This window comes from Mustela erminea, chromosome 5 (genome assembly GCF_009829155.1).
Source record: "Mustela erminea isolate mMusErm1 chromosome 5, mMusErm1.Pri, whole genome shotgun sequence".
NCBI lineage: Eukaryota > Metazoa > Chordata > Mammalia > Carnivora > Mustelidae > Mustela > Mustela erminea.
The window spans coordinates 86,530,566-86,552,797 of NC_045618.1; the positions used below are offsets into that span (position 1 = coordinate 86,530,566).

General features: G+C 37.2%; 1 long non-coding RNA gene across 2 annotated transcripts in view; it reads left to right on the forward strand.

Moving 5' to 3' along the window:
- Positions 1-22,232, forward strand: part of LOC116591286 — a 55,029-nt gene that overhangs the window by 18,856 nt on the left and 13,941 nt on the right. For both annotated transcript variants that reach the window (XR_004285932.1, XR_004285931.1), the window contains one exon: positions 484-532. This is a non-coding gene — a long non-coding RNA (uncharacterized LOC116591286). The remainder of the gene's footprint in view (positions 1-483; positions 533-22,232) is intronic.

Here is a 22,232-nt window from a genome sequence, read left to right on the forward strand (position 1 = left end):
AGAGTTTGTGCTTTACTGGACGATCATCTACCCCATTACCACTTTGGCATCACTGGTCACAGATCTTAAAATGGAGTGTGTATGTGTGTGTGAGTGTGGTGTGTGTGTGTGTGTGTGTGTGTGTGTGTGTGTGTAGAAAAAAAAATCACTTAAGGTGACAAAGTAAATTCTCTGTTACTCAATTAGACCAGGTAAGTATTTCAGCTTGCATGTGAAGGGACGTTCGGACAAATGCATTTGACAAACCACTGAAGAAAACAGACCTTTGCTATTAGACACGAGTGCTCTATGCCATACAAACAAACAAACAAACACATCCACTCCTCCTAAAAAAAAAAAAAAATAATAATAATAATAAAGAGGAAAGAAAGGGGGGAAAACAGCACAGCTTAAATGATGGGTTTTGTAAATGTTCTGCTATTTTACAGTTTTTCAATTGAAGGCACAGTTTCCTTTTTCTTCTTTCTACTTTTATACACACAGCCTGGAAGATGGACATTTGGCAAGCCATAATAGACTGCTCCTTTCCCAGGTATCTCCTGCTTGGTTCCTTTATCTGTGAATAGGAAATGGCTTAAAGGCACCTGTGTGATGAAGGTCCCAGGGGCAGCTGCCGGACTAGTGAATGCCTGATTATGTGTTAACATGCTTTGTCAGATATTGGCAGAATCTGTTCTCTTCTTTTGCCTTTTCAGCAAGGGTACCATTGACAGCCTGGCTACCCATTTATAGAAATGTTGTCCATCAAACTGTGAGGAAGGACAATAGTGTTTTTCTGTGGCCAGTGACTGTGGGAAACTTTTCTTTGGCTATTCACGCAATTTTTGTAGCTTGCTCTGAAGAGGAGAGACTGATGAGTGCAAAAAGTACAATTAAGCAAAGCCAGACTTCAATTGAAGGCTCTAGTGTAGTCTGCTGTTCTCATTTTTTTTTTTTTTAGAGGGGGGGAAAACCCTATGGGTTTTCACGTTGCTGTGTGGCATTCAGCAGGGGGCTATTACAATCCTAAATTTTTTTTCTAGACCACCTAATTCTAAGTTAAAATTAAATGTAATGAGAGCCACTTGGAGTTCTGAATATTTTAAAGCATAATTCCCACAGAAGGGATTCGACCTAAACTGCAGTGAGCATCAGTTGGCTAATTATAGCTGCATTTTATATTACAGCAGGTGTCAGATGCAGTCATCTCAATAAAGTCCACATAATACTCTGGGAAATAACAAAGACTTTTCTTTGAATGTGGGTACTAATTTCTGCTAGGTGTCATATGAGCCTTGATACTTCTTATTGGCATTAACAAGAGCACTGCAGCACTCAGAAATGCTTTTTGCTTGGGATGAATTGATACTGTAAAGCACTTACCAGTCAGACTTGGCAGATGTCAGTAGTTAATACTAATGTTGCAGAGGTCGGAATATAATGCAAAGAGTCTTATGTAAATACTCTTAGATGATGGGCTGGTTTTGAGAAGGCGCCTGAGCACTGCACCAACTCACTTAATGAAAGTTAAATAGATAGCAGTGGGGTATCTGCTTTTACTTCGGCTCCTGCTTTATTGCAAGTCCTTCAGAAGTGAAGGGCAGATGGTAAGGCAGTAAACTAGGTGAACAAAATACACTGGACTTGGGTAAGGACTTGTTATGTTTGTGGTACTTTCCTTGAACTTGGGTGGGTGATTCAAATCACTAAAGTGATAGGGCAAAAACATGCCAGAAGATAAGGGCTCCTGTGCATTTCCCTTGGATGAAAAATAAATTTTAGAAAATATGTCTGCAGCTGAAATACAATTAGACAATGGGCTAGGCAAGAGGGATGTCACTTTGACATCATGATAATTGTTCTGCATGCGCCTTTCTTTTAGGAGTTTTACAGTTTGTCCAACCTATTGTAGTCACATTGGATCACAGCAAATGAGATAAAAATGGAAGACCTATTAAAATCTTGTTATAAAATACCAAATAAGCTAATAGAAATATGAACTCTTTACACACATTCCATTCTGGGATCAACACTTTATTTTAAACCTAATTCAGAGCTAAACCTATATATTTTTTTAAACCTAATTCAGAGCTAAAAAGTGAAGGCAGTTGTCCTTAATTATATCTCCCAAATCAACTTTGGGGTCTCATTTTGGCAGGTTACAGTTTATATACATCTCACAGCAAATTCTGTAGGGTGCTGTCAACAATTAGAGAGGACTTCAGGAGTTTAAAATTCATTTAACATTGGTTCAGTCAATGAATGAACACTGGCAGGAGCACAGCACTGTTAAGCCCAGCAGTAAGATCTAAGATAAGAAGGAGGACACATTGGGGCACCTGTGTGGCTCAGGTCATAATCTCAGGATCCTGGGATCAAGTTCTACATCAGTCTCCCTACTCAGCAGGGAGTCTGCTTCTCCCTCCTGCTCATACTATTTCTTACTCAATTAAATAAATAAAATCTTTAAAAAAAAAAAGAAAGAAAGAAAGAAAGAAAGAAAGTGAACACTTTGTCCCCAGAGTGCTAATCATCAGTTCACAAAAGACATATCCCTTATAGCTGTTTCGAAGATCGTATATCTTCATGGGTTTTGATAAAGTTCAGGACCAAAATGTGAAATAGTATGAAGCGTGGCAGAGAAGTCACTACAGAAGAACAAGTAATCTGCTAATGGCAATTGTTTCCTTACAATTCTCAATAATGTTCAAGTGTTTTTAATACTTAATACTTAAGCCTCCATATTCACTTAAGTGAATAATAATTTTATTGATTTTTTCTTACATAAATTATTTATTATAAAAATTTAGAAAACATATAAGATACAGACAAGAATTTACATATGTATAAAATACGTATGTACATTTTAAATAATACAATTTTAAATAATGGGATTTAAATATTTTATAACTATCTTTAAACAAAGCATGTGATATACTAAGAGTGTTTATATTATTGCATATTCTTTCATAACATAATTTTTTCTGATCATATAATATTCTAGTACATGGATATGCCATACTTTCTTTTTAAATTTGTGATTATTGTATATTTAGATTATTTCCCATCTTAGTTTTAAAGTCTGTTTTGTCAAATGTAAGTATCATTACCCCAGCTTTCTTTTCACTTCCGTTTGCATGAAAAATGCTTCTCCATCTGGTCACTTCAATCTGCATGTGTATTTAGGTCTGAAATAAATCTCTTGTAGACAGTGTACAGATGGGTCTTGTTTTTTATCCAGTTCATCACCCTATGTCTTTTGATTGGAGCATTTAGTCTATTTATATTCAAGGTAATTATTATTGATAAGTATGCATTTATTGCCATGTTGTTTCTTGTTTTATAGTTGTTTTTGTATTTCTTCTCCATTCCTTCCTTCTCTTGATATTTCATGATTAGTTGGCTTTCTTTAGCGATATACTTGGATTACTTTCTCTTTATTTTTTCGCATCTCTACTACTGATTTTTTTTTAAGATTTTTTCTTTATTTATCTGACAGAGATCACAAGTAGGCAGAGAGAGAGGAGGAAGCAGTCTCCCTGCAGAGCAGAAAGCCCGATGCGGGGCTCGATCCCAGGACCCTGGGACCATGACCTGAGCCGAAGGCAGAGGTTTAGCCCACTGAGCCACCCAGGTGCCCCATCTACTACTGATTTTTGATCTGTGGTTACCCTTCAGTTAGTATATAAGATCTTCTGTACAGCAGTCAGTATTAAGTTGATGATTGCTTAAGCTTGAACTCATTCTTTACTCCTCCCCATGTTTTAGGTATATGGTGTCACACTTTATATCCTTTTATTTTTTTGAGTCCCCTGATTGATTTTTTACACATATACTTATTTTTTTTAAGTTTTATTTATTTATTTTTTATTTGACAGAGAGAGTGATCACAAGGAGGCAGAGAGGCAGGCAGAGAGAGAGGGAGAAGCAGGCTCCCTGCTGAGCAGAGAGCCCGATGTGGGGCTCGATCCCAGGACCCTGAGATCATGACCTGAGCCGAAGGCAGTGGCTTAACCCACTGAGCCACCCAGGTACCCCCACATATACTTATTTTTACTGCTTTTGTGCTTTCTACTTTTCTTACCCTTACTTATGGTCTTTCCTTTCCACTCAAAGAGTTCCCTTCAGCATTTCTTGTAGGGCTGATTTAGCGGTCATGAATTCCTCTAACTTTTGTTTGTCTGGGAAACTCTTCATTCCTCTCTATTCTGAATGATAGACTTGCTGGATAAAATGTTCTTGCCTGCAGATTTTTTTCCATTCAGCCCTTTGAATGTATCATGCCACTCTCTTCGGGCCTACAAAATTTCTGTTGAAAAATCAGCTGATCACCTTTTAGGGTTTCCCCTTATCTGTAATGCTTTCTTTTCTTTTGCTAATTTAAAGTTCTTTCTTTATCACTAATTCTTGCCATCTAAATTACATTGTTGTGGACATTGGACATTCTTGGGCCGATTTTGGTGGTGGGGGGGGTATCTCTATAGATCTCTATTTCCTTCCCTAGATTAGGGAAAATTTCAGCTACTAATTCTTCAAATAAATTTTGTGCCCCCTTTTCTTTCTCTCCTCCATCTGGGATCCCTAATATACCATGAATGTTATTATACTTGATGGTATTGCTGACTTCTCTATCTTCTCAGCATGTCCTCATTTTCCATAATTATTTTTTTCTCTCAGCTGCTCAACTTGATGACTTTCCATTACTGTCTTCCAGGTCACTGAGTTGTTCTTCTGCTGCTTCTGGTCTACCATTTATTTTATCTAGTGTATTTTTAATTTCATTTTTATGTTCTTCATCTCTTGTTCTTTTTTACCTCATTGTTAGGGGTCTCACTGATGTACTCCACTCTTTTCTCAAGCCCAGTGAGAACTTTATGATCATTACTTTAAATTCTCTGTCAAGTGTGTTACTTATCACCATTTTGCTTAGGTCTCTTGCTATGATTTTGTCTTGTTCTTTCATTTGGGACATATGCCCCTGTCTCTTTAGGTCTGTTTCTGTGTGTTAGGAAAGACAGCTATATCTCCTGTATTTGAAAGTAATGGCCATGTGAAGAAGAGGTCCTATAGGGTCCTGCCATGCAGTGTTCCCTGTTCATCAGAACCTGGCACTTCAGGGATATCGCCTACATGTGATGTGCATGCCCTGCTGTTGTAGCTGAGCTGCTTTTTCCTAGTCCAGTTGTCTACAATGGCTCTTTTTGCCTGTTGTGGGCAGTGTTTGGTTATTGTGGTGTTAGTGAGCCAGTCTATGGATGCCTTGGGCTTGAGTTCACTGTGGCTTAGAAATCTTCTGGTACATCAGTTCTTATCGTGCTTCACATAATAATTATACTGAGCCTTCCTCACCCTCCTCCAGGCTAATCTGGTAAGAGTCACAAAAATCAGAGAGAGATTTAAGGCACTAATTTCTATGTTTTGCATTTGTTTTGCATTGATAATAAAACAATGTACATTTTGCTTTAATAGAAAATTAGAGATAGTAAGTGATCTTGGAAGTCTTTGGGTTTTACCTTTTTCTAGGTAGAGTACCATTACTGTAATCATTGAACTTAAAAGAAGTAGGAGAGGTTAGCTGATTACATTAATACTGCATGTAACCCTCATAGAGAGCTAAGATATTCATGTTTTGGGATATTTTCAGTTAAGTATTTAGGTCCTACCTTAGTAATGTATTCCATAATTTAATATTCTGGAATTTAATACAATCCCTTAAATTATTTGATATATTAGACACAAACTGAGATAGTTCCCTGATATTTGGCATTCCTAAAGTCTGTCTGGGCTACATGGTTTTGGGGGAACCACTTTTTCACCTCTAGAAGTTAGTGGGTTTTAACAGCTGGGTGTGGTCATGGAAAGAGTAACTATAGGCATACCCTGAGATAAAAAATCAGACACTGGGAGAATAAAGAATTCACCAAAGTAATCCTAACATCTGAATAAACAAGCAAATAACAATAGCAAACCCTGAAATCAGGTGACCAGTGCCTGTTTTATATAATACTTTTCTCTAGGGATGGACACAATACCTAAAGAGGGCCTGAGAAAGCCTTCCATGGCATCTTTTATAATGGGAGATGTTGGGTAAGATTTCTCTCTTCTCTCAGAGGATCTGAGGATATGTGTTTAGGACTGCTGGCAGCCATGTCATCTTCCTACACAGAAACTGCCTGCAGTGGGAGAGAATAAAGTCAACATGGAAGAGAGAAACAGAACAAGAGGCAAAGTGAGGAGAGAAACCAAGAGAGAGAATACCTCCAGAAACAGCTGGGCAGACAGACTGACCCATCTGATTCTAGGCATCCCAAAGGCCGGTGTCTGGACTTCTCCCTGTATTATGGCTATATGAGCCACCTGCATCTCCTTTTCTTCTTTTACATGAACTACTTAGAATTGGAGTTCTCTTACTTTCATATAGAGTCCTGGCTAACATTCTAAATTTATTTGTGTATCCAGTAAAATCTCTAGAATTTACAGTTAAAACTTAGAAATGGGTTCCTCTTCTCAGAGTTTTTACTAAGGAACCAAAGAGAAATACTGAGAGTTCACACTAGAGAGTTGGTACATGATAGTCCATGAAACCTTCTAATTTTTATTTAAGTGACTATGTAGGAAGGATTTTAATTTCAGTTCTTAGATTAATTAAACCTGTCATTCATTCTAGAATAATTTATTGATTTTTTTTATATGCAAGGGATAGTAGTTCTACAGAGGAGTAAATAAAATTGCTCCCTTACCTTGAAGAGGCTGCCAACTTGGTAATGATCATAATAGCAAACACTTACATATCTGGGCATTGTCTAAGTGCTTGATATTTAATCCTTACCACGACCCTATAAAACAGGGAGTTAGTATTGCCTCCATTTTATGGATGAAGAGACTGAACCACAGAGGCTGTAAGTAGCTTGTTCACTGTCCCACAGCTACTAAGTGATGGAGCTGAGGTTTGCACCTGAGCCGTGTGGTCCCAGAGCCTAAGCTCTTAACCTCTACTCTACTGCCACTTCTGGTAATAAAGACTAACACTTCATAACAAGAAGTCTTTACATAAAAAAATAAGATGAAATCAAAGAGGGAGACAAACCATAAGAGACTCTTAACTATGGGAAACAAACTGAGGGTTGCTGGAGCAGAGGTGGGTGGAGGGAAGGGGTAACTGGGTGATGGGCCTTAAGGAGGGCATATGATGTAGTGAGCACTGGGTGTTATATGCCCATGAATCACTGAATCACTGAACTCTACCTCTGAAACTAATAATACACTATATGTTAATTATGAATTTAAATAAAATTTTTTAACAAAGGTGAAGTATAGACATCCATTTGTATTATTTATATAGTATGTTTCAGAAGTAGTAGATCTTTACTGTACCTGTGTAGAATGAATCTATAAATTATTAAAGTATTTACGTATCTAAAAACATCTGTATTATCCCTTGCACTTAGAAAAACACAACACGGAGATAAATAGGTTTAGTTACATGTTTAGCAATTAAAGCTTCTCCTTATGAACACAAACTTCTTTAGTGTTTTCCAACATTTAACCAACTTTTTTGCTGATTCCAAAAATGATACATTTATTTTGAATATATAGAAAATATAGAAGATTTTAAATAATCCATAATTGTACTACTTATATATACCCATTGATAATATTTATTATTTAATTTATGGTATAATCATACAATTTTTATTTCTGTTAAGTTGGGCTGTAGTATCACTAAGTCCTATTTTTCCATTTCACTAGGTATGGAAATGTTGATTTTAATACATCTTCTTAAGTTTCCATTCCAGTTTAGCTGTATGGGGATGCTTTTCATGGGGTTTTTGATTATTTATACTGAGATTGGTCAATAAAACACCCAACTGCATTAACATGATTCCTGGAAACTAAGAGTGTGTAACTAACTATACATTTCACAGCTGTTATACCTCATTTAATTTAGTGAATGTTGCTGGATACTCGTAAACAGGGCAGATAAACCACTCCTTGTTTGAGAAGTACCAATCAAATTTCTTTTTTTGGAGAAATAATTCTCTCTATATCCTGCTGGAAATATTACCTAAAAAAACTCAAATGTATTTGATTTTTAAGATTTCATCATTAAAATGTGAATATTATGGAATCTTAATCCTAACTAGTATCAGCCAATGTCTTTTTAACATGTTAGCTGGAATTAGCTGAATTAGTGCTCTGGAAAGGAAACCAGTATCTGGGAGTGAGGAGAATGAGACTGAATGGAAGTTTAATCTAATAGTCATGTGGCATGGGTTCAAATCCTACCTTTACCATGGCCTCATTTTGTTCATTCTCTGTACCTCAGTTTCCATGTCTGGAGAGTAGGAAGCATTATTATTAGCTACCAGTTACTATCACAATTTACAATCATCAGTCTACATTAGATGAGTTAATACATGTAAGATGTTAAGAAATTCTTTTAACAACTTTCTTTTCTTTAGTGCCTACTATGTGCAGAACACTTTAAGGTGCTACGGATTCAGTAGTGAACAAAAGAAATTTAAGAATAAAGTCTCTGGGGGTGCCTGGGTGGCTCAGTTGGTTAAGCATCTGACTCTTGATTTTGGCTTAGGTCATGATCTCAGGGTTGTGAGATTGAGCCCTGAGACAGGCTCTACTCTTGAGATTGAGATTTTCTTCCTCTTTGCCCCTTTCTCTCTTTTCTCTCTCTCTCTTTCTGTCCCTCCCTCTCTAGTATATATATATATATATATAATTTATATTTATATATATTTTTCTTTTTTGGTCACAGACTTTATTTAAAAAATATATATATATATATTTAAAAAATATATATATTATATATTAATTTTAAAAAATATATATATTTTTAAATAAAGTCTGTGACCAAAAAAGAAAAAAAATTTGCAAAAGGGGATAAGTATGCCAGTTTTGGCAGGGAGGAATTCAGTGTTAAATAGGATGGTGAAAGAAAACCTTGCTAAAAAGATGATTCTCAAACAATTATCTGAAGGAAGAGAGGGAGTAAGCCTTGCAAATATCTGAAGAAAGGGAGTTCTAGGCAGAGAACACACAATGCAGAGGTCTGGCAAAAGTTGCTGTTACAGATAATATAAAAGAACTCTGATGTGTAGAAACTCTGAAATATATATGGGCTGTGGGTCATTCCTATACAAAAACAACATAGTTAAATTAAAAATTTAGTTTAAAATTTTTAAAATGCTCTACAATTAATTGCTGGCATGACAACATGAGTTCTTCTGATTTGCTCCGCAGTGAAACTGGTCCAAAAAAAATTTTTTTGAAGATTTTGTTTGTTTGACAGACAGAGATCACAAGTAGGCAGAAAGGCAGGCAGAGAGAGGGGGAAGCAGGCTCCCTGCTGAGCAGAGAGCCTGATGTGGGGCTCGATCCAGGATCAAAATTACAAACAACAGGCAAACAAAAATAGATCATTCAAAACTTCTGGAAATGATCCTAAGGCAAATGGCAAATGAAAAGAAAAAATTAACTGAAGAAAATCTAGGTTAAAAAAAGAAAAACAACTAGGTATGAAAGGCAAGTGTATGGTATTTGAACTACTCCCTCTTTTTCCCCTCCCAAATCATGCAGGCAGATTCTCCACCCTCACCCTCCTAGCTCCCAGCTAGAGGGCTTTCTTCCTAGGACTAGCAGGACCCTAGCATTTCTCACCTTGCCCCCAACTGCCTGTTGCCCAGGCTAATTCCTGAGTAGGTGCAGCAAGAGGTAGGAAATCCCATCTGCCCAATCCCAGCTTGTAGTCCAGAGGTTCTACTTTGGGAGTAGCATGTAGAAGTACTGAGGTCCTGGTAACCCTTCTCTCAGCTCCTGACATGGTAGTTCCCCATCAGAAGAAGCAAGTTAAGAGGACCTGTTATCCCTACTCTCAGCTCCTAAGCCCTGACTCAGAGAGTTTATCTTAAAAGAGGCAGGCCATGAACCATATACCTCCTAATCTCTTCCCAAAGTAACTGTCTTCATTTGCAATAGCCAAGTAGAAAAATTTAAGCGTAAGGATGCTCTTAAAAATAGTAGATGTGTAATAAAAAGCATTTGGGAAGGAATTTGATTTATGAATCTAATGAAGAGACAGCCAAGACCGAGGCTGGTTAGTTTGCAGGAAAGAAAGGAGGATAAGACAGCTGGGAGGAACCCTCTTGGGGTTAGAACAAATATTAAATGATGACATCAAAAACTGTTCCTTCAGTGGGGCACCTGGGTGGCTCAGTGGGTTGACCTCTGCCTTCGGCTCAGGTCATAATATCAGGGTCCTGGGATCAAGCTCTACCGGGGAGCCTGCTTCTGCCTCTCTGCCTACTTGTGATCTCTCTCTGTCAAATAAATAAATAAAATCTTAAAAAAAAAAAAAGAAAGAAACAACAACAACAAAATTTTCCTTCAAAAGAGCCACAATTTGATTAGATTTGTTTGTACAGGAATGGCATTATGAAAACAATAGAACAATCAGCCTGCAATTAGTGGAGGTTAACAGCTGGATGTGGTCTGAGAGAGAGCAGATATGAGCATTCCCAAAGTTGTGCTTCCTTGAGGAACAACATTAGCAGTGTAATAATGTGGGAGAAAGATAGACTTCACTAAAATAATCCAGTCTATCAGTAAACAAGTAATGAAATAATGAGCTCACTATGGGAGAGGGGATGGGGTAGCAGTACCCAAAGCTGCTACAATATATTATCCAAAATGTTCAGTTTCCAATTAAAAAATTATAAGGTATACAAAAAAATAAGACAATATGATTCATACATCAGGGAAAAAGCAATCACTATAAACGACCTATGAGAGCAACCATATTTCAAATTAATAAAAAACATTGACATTTTTACAGAAATCAGTGGCTTTCTTCTACACTAACAATGAAAATACAGAAAGGAAAATTAGAGAATCAATTCCATTTACTATAGCACCAAGAACCATAAGATACCTGGGAATAAACCTAACCAAAGAGGTAAAGGATCTGTACTTGAAAAGATGGAAGACCATCCCATGCTCTTGAATCGGAAGAGTAAACATTGTTAAAATGTTTATACTGCCTAGAGCAATCTATACTTTTAATGCCATTCTGATAAAAATTCCACCGTTATTTTTCAAAGAGCTGGAGCAAATAATCCTAAAATTTGTATGGAATCAGAAGAGACCCCGAATCGCTAAGGAAATGTTGAAAAACAAAAATAAAACTGGCGGCATCACATTACCTGATTTCAAGCTTTACTACAAAGCTGTGATAACCAAGACAGCATGGTACTAGCATAAAAACAGACACATAGACCAGTGGAACAGATTAGAGAGTCCAGATATGGACCCTCAACTCTATGGTCAAATAATCTTCGACAAAGCAGGAAAAATATACAGTGGAAAAAAGACAGTCTCTTCAATAAATGGTGCTGGGAAAACTGGACAGCTGTATGTAGAAGAATGAAACTCGACCATTCTCTTACAGCGTACACAAAGATAAACTCGAAATGGATAAAAGTCCTCAATGTGAGACAGGAATCCATCAGAATCCTAGAGGAGAACATAGGCAGTAACCTCTTCGATATCAGCCACAGCAACTTCTTTCAAGATATGTCTCCAAAGGCAAAGGAAAGAAAAGCGAAAATGAACTTTTGGGACTTCATCAAGATCAAAATCTTCTGCACAGCAAAGCAAAGGAAACAGTCAACAAAACAAAGAGGCAACCCACAGAATGGGAGAAGATATTTGCAAATTACAGTACAGACAAAAGGTTGATATCCAGGACTTCTCAAACTTGAGAACTTCTCAAACTCAACACACACAAAACTGGTAATCATATAAAAAAATGGACAGAAGATATGAACAGACACTTCTCCAATGAAGACATACAAATGGCTATCAGGCACATGAAAAAATATTCATCATCACTAGCCATTTGGGAGATTCAAATTAAAACCACATTGAGATACCACCTTACACCAGTTAGAATGGCCAAAATTAGCAAGACAGGAAGTGTTGGAGAGGATGTGGAGAAAGGGGAACCCTCTTACACTGTTGGTGGGAATGCAAGTTGGTGCAGCCACTTTGGAGAACAGTGTGGAGATTCCTCAAGAAATTAAAAATAGAGCTTCCCTATAACCCTGCAATTGCACTACTGGGTATTTACCCCAAAGACACAGATGTAGTGAAAAGAAGGGTCATCTGTACCCCAATGTTTATAGCAGCAATGGCCACGGTCACCAAATTGGAGAGAACCAAGATGCCCTTCAACGGACGAATGGATAAGAAAGATATGGTCCATATACACTATAGAGTATCATGCCTTCATCAGGAAGGATGAATACCCAACTTTTGTAGCAACATCGACGGGACTGGAAGAGATTATGCTGAGTGAAATAAGTCAAACAGAGAGAGCCAATTATCATAGGTTTCACTTATTTGTGGAGCATAACAAATAACATGGAGTACATGGGGAGATGAAGAGGAGAAGGGAGTTGAGGGAAATTGGAAGGGGAGGTGAACCATAAGAGACTGTAGACACTGAAAAACAACCTGAGGGTTTTGAAGGGGCGGGGGGTGGGAGGTTGGGGGAACCAGATGGTGGGTATTGGGGAGGGCACATATTGCATGGAGCACTGGATGTGGTGCAAAAACAATAAATACTGTTACGCTTAAAAGAAATTTTAAAAATTGACATTAAAAAATATTTTTTATAAATATTAATAGAAGAATTTTTCAGAGTAGCCTTTATATATATGTGTGTGCATGATGACAGTGTTACATCAGATAGGAAATATCAATAAAGAGGAATTATAAAAATGAACTAAATGGAAATTCTGAAGTTGAAAAGTACAATAACTAAAGTAAAATACTCACTAGAGGGTCTCAACAGCTTTGAATTAGCAAAAGAAAGAATTAATGAACTTGAAGATAGGTTGATAGGGATCATACAAGCTGAAGAACAGAGAAAGAAAAGAATGAAGAAAAATGAACAGAGCCTCAGAGATATGGGACACCATTAGATACACCAACATACAAGTAATGGAAGTATCAGAAGGAAAAGAGAATAGGAAGAAAAAATAGTCAAAGAAGTAATGGCCCAAAACTTCTCAAATATACTGAAAAACAATAACCTACATATCCAGAAAGCTTAACAAAATTCAAATAAGATAAACTCAAAGAAAACCACAGACACAACATAGTAAAAATGATGAAAATTAAAGACGAGAAATCTTGAAAGCAGCAAGATAAAAGAAATTAGTCAGTTATAGAGGCTCTCAAGAACATCATAAGCAGACTTTTCAGCGAAGAAATGAAGGCCAGAAGGCAGTGGGTTAAAATATTTAAAGTACTCAAAGATTAAAAAAAAAAAAAAAAAAAAAAAAAAGTTCAACCTAGAATTCTATATCCAGCAATGCTATCTTTCAAAAAATGAAGGCAAAATAAAGACTCCCAAATAAACAAAAATGGAGAGAATTTGTTGCCAGCAGACCCATCTTATAAGAAATACTAAAGGAAGTTCCTCAGGCTTCCTCAGTTCCTCAGAGAGCAAGTGATCCCAGACAGTAATTTGAATCTGCATGAAGAGCACTGGTAAAGGGCTTCTCGGAGTAATGGCTGATATCACCACTGGGGCAAGGAAAGTGCATGAGCCTGGATATCTTATTATGTCAGAAAGTAAGAAAGTACTCTAAAAGAATGATAGTGTCATATTAAAATAACACGTAAGCCAACTTGAAGGAATTTCCACTGGCTAAATCTGGGACAAATGGGCACCAAAATAAATAATTTTAGTAACTATAGCTCATTGCATCAAACAGTAAACCATAAGCCCTTACTGGTTAAATACGTAACAAGTTTTTAAAATTTAGTTATTAAATATCTAAACTGATTGAAAGTAAGGAGGAAGGGTATAGTTACATAGTTTTAAAGCATCTTTCCACAAAACAATTACTAATTACATGAGGGAAAAGAGTAACTTTATAGTGAGGATGCATGGCAGATATCACTTAATTCAAATTATCAATATGAATATCAATAACAGGACAAATTGAAATCATGAGACACCAAACAATGTGAAGAGTTCAATATCTCTGTGATATTCTAGAAAAATACTCTTTACCTAATCATGATGGAATCATAAGGAAACATCAAACAAATCTAAACTGAAGAACATCTTATAAAAACCCAAAATGAGGAATATTCTACAAAGTAATTTTCAGAAGTGCCAAGGTCACTTTGGTGGACAGAACCTATGACCACCCCACACATACAAAAATCCCCGTCCTTTGGTGTTCACACTTCTGTGTAATGTACTCCTCTTCAGTTTGAACAGGACTTGTGACTTGCTTTTAACCAATACAATATGGCAGAGGTGATAGGATGTCACTCCATAATTATATGTGATGTATATAAGACTCCATCTTATTAGCAGAAGTGCTAGAGACACTCTCATTTACTATCCTTGAGGTAAGCTGCCATGAGGTATGTGGCCATGTTGGAGAAGCTTACATGGCAGGAAACTGTGCATAGCTTCTAGGAGCTAAAGGTGGTTTCCATTAAGAAACTAAAGCTTAGTCCCGAAGCAGAAAGAAAATGAATTCTGCAAACAACCTGAGGGAGCTCGGAAGCAGATATTTGCCCCGTATGCCCTCTGATGAGACTGCAACATTGAGATCCCGAAGCATAGAACCCAGCTAAGCCAGGCCTGGATTCCTGATCCACAGGAACTTTAAAAATCATAAATGTGTATTGGTTTAAACTGCTAATTTTGTAACAATTGTTATATGATGTATAAAACTAGAACAGTTATGAAAGTCAATTAAAGACTAAGAAACTTTCAGACTAAAGCATATTAATGTGTTACACAACTAAATACATGATTTTTTAAATTTTATTTTTCTAATTAATCTCTACACCCAATGTGGAGCTTGAACTCACAACCTGAGATCAAGAATCACATGTTTCATTGACTGAGCCAGCCAAGCACCTCTGCATTGCATGATCCTAAACTGGATCCTTTAGACAATTCTTTGGAAAACTTGAACAGGATCTGAGAATTAGGCAGTCGCAGTGTGTCAGTGTTATCTTCCTGATTTTGATGATTATTTTGCAGTTAAGTAGGAGGAAATGTGGTAGGAGATAAACATTAAAAATCCAAGGATGAAATAAAAATTAGTTCATGAAGGTGTTTTTTTCTTCACTTTGCCTAACAAGATTGATTATTTTTCTACTTAATTAAAGAAAGGAAGGATTGCTTCCTTCTGCTTTTCCCCTAATGGGTAGGGGTAATGGGAAGGGGATAAAGTATGTGGGCAGAAGCAATGTGAATCAGAGATTAATTGTGCTTATGTGAATTGGTTTCTTTCTTATACTTCTGCTGTTCACCACGAAAAGAACCTGCCTTCCCAGCTCCTGTTCTGAAAAGAACAAGGAAAAACATAAAGTAGATCTGAACCTAATTCAAACCTGGAGCCAGTCCAAGTCAATCTTGACTAGACAGAATCACAATCTCCCCAAAGACTTGGTTATTGTCAGAAGTCCCTGAAATTTGGGGGTTCCTTATATAACATTGCAGCGATAGCTGACTCAAATTCATCCACTTACTTAATTGCTTTGCCCGATTCTAAAACTTATACTCTGTTTTTTATTATACTACCACAATTCAACTATATTCACAAGGAAAAAAAAACCCTAGTGTTATTTGGAATCTTTTCAAATGTGTTGGTAAATTTAGTTTTGCTTCCTACATTATAAATTTATATTTTTAAACTACCATCTCTTAATAGTGTCCTCAGGCATTTATCATAAAATCTAATAAACAATATATCTAAACTGGTAACTTCAGTTCTGAGATATCTTGGTATAGGCTATATTGGTCACACTTTGTAAGTCAGTAGTCTTTAAAAGATTAGGATCTGTGGTATTAAGATATGATATTATGATTAGGGTCTATATTTTGATTGTTTAGGATTTTTTGTAAAGATTTTCTTTGAGAGAGAGCGTGCACACAAGTGGGGGGGAGGGGCAGTGGGAGAGGAAGAAACAGACTCCCTGCTGAGCACAGAGCCTCATGGAGGACTCAGTCCAAGGACCCCGAGATCATGACCTGAACTGAAGTCAGAAGCTTAACTGACTGAGCCACCCAGACACCCCTACGATTTCTTAGGATGTCCCAGAGTTACAATCCGAAGAATGCACCAGGAATGCACCAGTTTCACAAAGCTCCTCATCTCAAACCCAGTTTTTTGGCACCTGCTTCTCTTTGTTTTTATTGTGGGACTATACCGCTATGACTCCTTGCAGCAGGAAAAAGGAATGACTGCTAGTGCTCAAATCCTCTCTCTCTAACTCACTGGGTAACTTGGGGCCTGCCACTTTGCCCCAGTTGCCATATCTGAAAGGAAAATGGGGTAAGTAGAAGTCTTTATAGATTGTGAAACACCTTAACATTAGAGCCAGCGTAATACATTCATTAAGAGTTTCAGCTGAGCCCAGCTTATTTGTTCTGTAACCTCAGGCAAATTACTCTTTGTACCTCAGTTTCTTCATCCCTATTTAATAGGGGTAATGATAATTCCTTCTTCAGAGAGTTCTTGAGAAGACAGAATGATGTAACACGTGTGAAGCATTTAAATAGCACTTAAAACATAGGAGTTAAGAAATGTTAAATAAGGGGTGCCTGGGTGGCTCAGTGGGCTAAAGCCTCTGCCTTCGGCTCAGGTCATGATCCCAGAGTCCTGGCATCGAGGCCCGCATCGCACTCTCTGCTCAGCAGGGAGTCTGCTTTCCTTCCTCTCTCTCTGCCTTCCTGTCTGCCTACTTGTGATCACTCTTTGTCAAATAAATTAAAAAAAAAAAAAGTTAAATAATACTACTACTAAATATTTGTATAATTAAACAAATTATTGAGTGCATAAAATAAGCAAAGCTCTGTACAGAAAACAATATGGTATTGTAATATAATCAGCTAACTTTTAAGTTTTTATTTAAGTTGCAGTTCACGTACTTGTAATATTAGTTTCAGGTGTACAATTTAGTGATTCAGGACTTCCGTAGAACACCTGGTCCTCATCACAAGTGCCCTCCTTAATCCCTACTATCTATTTAACCCACTGCCTTACCCACCCCCCTTCTGGTAACCCTCAGTTCTCTGTAGTTAAGAGTCTGTTTCATGGTTCTCTCTTTTCTTCCCTATGCTCATTTTGTTTCTTAAATTCCACATGAGTGAAATCATATATATTTGTCTTTCTCCTGATTAACTAACTTCATTCAGCATTATACTCACTAGCTCCATCCATGTCATTGCAAATGGCAAGATTTCATACTTTTTTTTTAAAAAAATATTTTAGTTTATTTATTTGACAGAGATCACAAGTAGGCAGAGAGGCAGGCAGAGAGGCAGACAGAGAGTGAGAGGGGGAAGCAGGCTCCCCACCGAGCAGAGAGCCCTACGCGGGGCTTCATCCCAGGACCCTGAGATCATGACCTGAGTTTAAGGCAGAGGCTTTAACCCACTGAGCCACTCAGGTGCTGCAGATTTCATTCTTTTTTATGTCTGAGTAATATTCCTGTGTGTGTGTGTGTGTGTGTGTATGTGTACACACCACATTTTCTCCATTCATCAGTCAATGGACATTTGGGCTGCTTCCATAATTAGGCTATCATAAATAATAGCAGCTAATGTTACTTACCCTGAGGATATAGCCATGTACTTAGATATGTGTAGTACCAAGCCGTATGCACAGAATGTTGGGGAGAGGTTTGGAGTTGAGCTGGGCAGGCACTGAAGGATGGTTTCTATTTTGATACATGAAAATGAGGATGAAGTGAGAGATGCATAAGCAAAGCCACAGTCATAGGATTGTTGTGGGATTTAAGACTAGACAAGTGTGTTCGGTCCAGGTTGCGAGGAGTCCAGAACGGCAGTCCGTGGAGTCTGGATTCTCTTTAGACATCAGGAAAGAGCCTCTCGTGGACTTTAAGCAGTGATGTTAACAGAGCACTGTATTAGGAAAGTTAGTCTAATAGTGGTTTGTGTAAAAGCACAGAAGAGTGAAGCATAGATACCAAGAGATCATCTGGAAGAAATGATCTAGTTCTCTAGTAGTGAAGGGATAAGAGCCTGAACCAAGGTATGGCCATAGAACCAGAAAAGTCAAGACAGATGTGAGAGGCATTTTGTCGAACAAATCAAGAAGATGGTATGTTCTGTACCCTTTACCGATGAGAAAGAGCTTACCTGACTGGTTCGCCTCAACATGGCATCCAGTACACAGCCAGTGATCTGCTCACAGTTCTACAGTGCACTCATCCTTATGGAACACTTCTGTAGGGTTTGTCAAAGTAACCTTTCTGTTCTAGGCTTATACTTTATCACTCTGAAGTGTTGTGGAAGGTGACTGTGGAAATCTAAACAATGCATTAATAATAGGCAGTGGCAAGGGTATACATTCTTTGACAAGTAACTATTGCTTCTAAACTATCCATGAAGTTGGGTTGACCCTGCAGATCATTATTGTAGAATGGCCTGTAAGAACCACTATTATCCCTATTTTACAGATGAGAACTTTGAGGGACAAAAAGAATTTTATAAGCTCTCTTTACAAATTTCTCTCATCCTTCTAGTCTTAGCTCTAATGTCTTCTCCTCTTGAGGACTTTTCAGAGCCTTGAGGAAATCTGAGTTCCTTGAACGCTTGTTTATAGTTTTTCATGAAATTTACAGTTTAAATTAGAGTCATTTTTCTTCATTTTACCTCACTTATTCAAGCACAAGTTTCTTTAAGGGAGAGGCTATTGTATTCATCTTTATGTTCCCCATAGAGCATAGTCCTGGCGCCTTACACATAGTAGGGGCTCAATAAATGTTTGTTGAACTGATTGAACTATGTACACTAATAAGCCCTAGTCTGCTATGGGTATAGTTTATTTGAATGTGTAATTGGTAGTTTCCCCATGGATCCCTTGAAGAGTGTGTTGATACCTTAGTAGCTCTTTGAAGTTTGATGCATTTAATTAATTGTGCAATCTTTTCAGAGTTCTTGTATCAAGAAGGTAGACTGCATATAATAATGTGTCCATTGCTTATTTTTTTAAGACCTTTTCATCTATTCCAGTTAACAAAGACAACAAAGAAGAGAAATACCTGGGTTCAAAATATTAACCAATTCTGTTCTCCCTAAAATTAAATATTTGAAGATCTTCTCTGTTCTTTTTCATTATTCCTTTTTCCCTGCTTTTGGTCAGAAAGGATCCATTCCCAGGTAATTCCACCTGGTCCTATTTTTCTTGTGTTTTTACTCCATGTAAGCATTTATAAAGAATACTGATTTCTCTGAACTGCAGTGTGTAAGAGGACTGGTTTTGAGCCAGGGAGAGTGTGCTTCCATGGGACAGAGCCAGGAGATGTGTTTTATAGGCAAATATATGGCTACAGCCTCATAGACTAATACTGCTGTGGGGGCTCTAAGCTTTCAGCCTCTTTAAGCGTAGATATCCTTTACCTCCCATCACACAGCCTTCCAGCTTCCAGCACTCTCTAGGGTTTGGAATATGGTAAACCTGGTATTAGAACGCTGAGTCACGGTTTTTGTAAAAGAATTTTAGTCTTGGGCCCTGTCCTAGAATCTACTTCCTAAAAACTTCAGAGGAGGGGATAGAATATGTTTTTATACCACACCCCTGATTAAAACTTATGATCAGGTAAACTGGGACACTTTTGTATAGGAGTTTAAAATAACTATTTCTAGTACCTTTCACTTACAGGCTGTGTGAATCTTAATTTAGTTTCCTCAAATGTAAAATGAGGATTATTACATATTACAACTATTAGAATTTTAGAGAGGATTAAAGTAAATGATAATGTATGTTAAATGCTTAGCATAGTATCTGAGACATAGCCCTCAATAAACATCAGCTATATTGTGAACGATTTTCCCCTTTTACTTTCCCTGGTGGTCTAGTGGTTAGGATTCGGCGCTCTCTCCCCTTTTACTTATATCTGTCTTGCCTTGTAGAGGATGTTGTACATCTCTAGGTCACTTTTTCCAGGCAATCTTTGCTAATTAGAAGAGAGTCTCTGAAGTCCTGCTCTTACTAAACCTGCAGTATCTCTTCTAGGAAATCACAACATTTTAGATTTGAAAAGGACTTAAGGGTGTATAGTCCAATACCCTAATGTCATTCTCCTATTTTTGTTCTCTATCTTGTTCATTTTCAGTTAGCTCCCTATTCATGTATAATTGTGTGTTACCCTTCTGGTATCATCTCCCTCCTACTTTCTTTTTGGACTGGGCAAACTAGATGACTTCCCAGATGGTTCCAGGATCCCTCTCACACCCAGAAAATGTCCTGGTGTGCTTCTTCCTTTTACAGTTATAAGATTTACCCATCCACCAAACAGCTTTCTATGGTAGCTGTCCCTCTGCTGCCCAAAGAAAAACTATGAATGCTTGTCCTGGATTTTAAAACCAACATGTTTTCCTCACTACTAGCAATCTAAGAGTCAACCTTACTAAATTTTCATGGTTTTAAAAACATGGTTTTAAAAACCAACATGTTTTCCTCACTACTAGCAATCTAAGAGTCAGCCTTACTAAATTTTCAATTTATGTTTTTCTAGTTTTTTGTCTACTTATCTGAATCAGTCTTGTCTCTTAGACTGTATATTCCTGAAAGGGGTTTTCATGTTTTCCCACTGTCTTAGGAAAAATTCTGCACAACTACGTAATAAATGCCAAAACAATACAATGCTGATGTTGTAGTAAATACAATGGAGTCGAGTTAGACTGTTATAGTGTCCTTGTTCCAGTAAAATTCTTTTGGTCCTAAGGTATATTTGCCTGATTTCTTTTCACTTTAAAAACAATTTAATGAACCATCAATCTTGTCTCTGCATTTCTCCAATTTTAAGAGACCACTTCTTTGTGCTAATTTGTCAAGCAAAACTTTAATAAACAACTCCTGGAAATTTAGAACACAAAATTCTGAAGCATTCATTTGCTTTTCTTGGCATTTACTTCCTTAAAGAAGTCAAGAAATTATCGAAGCATGACTTTTTCATTCCGGAGACTGCATTGGCTACCTTTAATCAAGCTGTGCTTTTCTCAGTGTTCCCCATTTAATCTCCTAAAATACTTCCTAAGACTTTGCCCCCCACAATGGAATCAAAACTAAATGGTCTGTAATTTCCTCAAGTGTTCCCAGATCCTGTTGTAAATAATGACATTGTGCTGGCCACTTTCCAGTCTGAATGAAGTGACCTTGTAAAAATGTCTGCTCACTCTTCTATAATGTCTTTTTCTACTTTCTGTAGGGCTCTTGGATACAGCTTGGCAAACAATACCTATTCCAAGAAACACCATTCTTCACCTCAGTATGTTATTTCCTTCATATAGGCAGTACTGTATCCAGAGCTAAAAGACTTATGTCTAAAAGTTAATTAATATATTAAAATAAGGAATTATAGGTGCACTATGACAGAAGGCCAGACTGGATGACCTATGAATATCTGAATTGACAGAAAGAAAATCTATTGTGGTTTTGCAAACTCTTTAAGAAAATGTTGAATTTCCATTTAGTCATTAGATAGCTTTTATTGTAATCATGTTCAATGCCCTTTTTTTTTTTCTTAGAAAAGAAACCATTCCAACTCTATAACACAAAAACACTTAAAATTAGTTATTCCAGTCTGGCAGTTAGAAAGGAATATTTCACAATATCAGTAAAGATAGATGTTCTTTCTGAGCAATTATGTTGCATTCAAATGAGACATATGTGATGTTTTGGTTGTCCCAATGGTCGTCCTCCCCCTACCCCTATTAAAAAAAAAAGAATCAGGACATCTGGCAAGGCCTAGGGAAAAGCAGCTAAACTCACTGAAGGGACAGGGTACTTCTCCCATGAAGACAGACTAAAAATACAAAAACCTATTAGTGTGAAATAACAAAGGCTGAAAGGGGAGAAGTAACTGGGACTTCTGAATCCCCAGCCATGTGGGACCACCAGCTAGACAAGCTAATTAAAATTAGCAACCCATTTTTGTTTATGGCCTCCATGAGCATACAAGTTTTATAAATTAGATACAAGTGCTACAACTAAGAGTAATTAAAGAGAGGGAGATAGTGGTAGTTTTCAACAGATGGCAGGCAGTGATTTTATTATTTTCTTTAAGAAAATCCAAAGGGTAACCAACTTGTGAGAGCATTTTGAACTTCAGAAATCAAATCAAGATTTAAAGGCATTTTGGAAGTTGTAAAGCTAGGAAATAAGCCAACA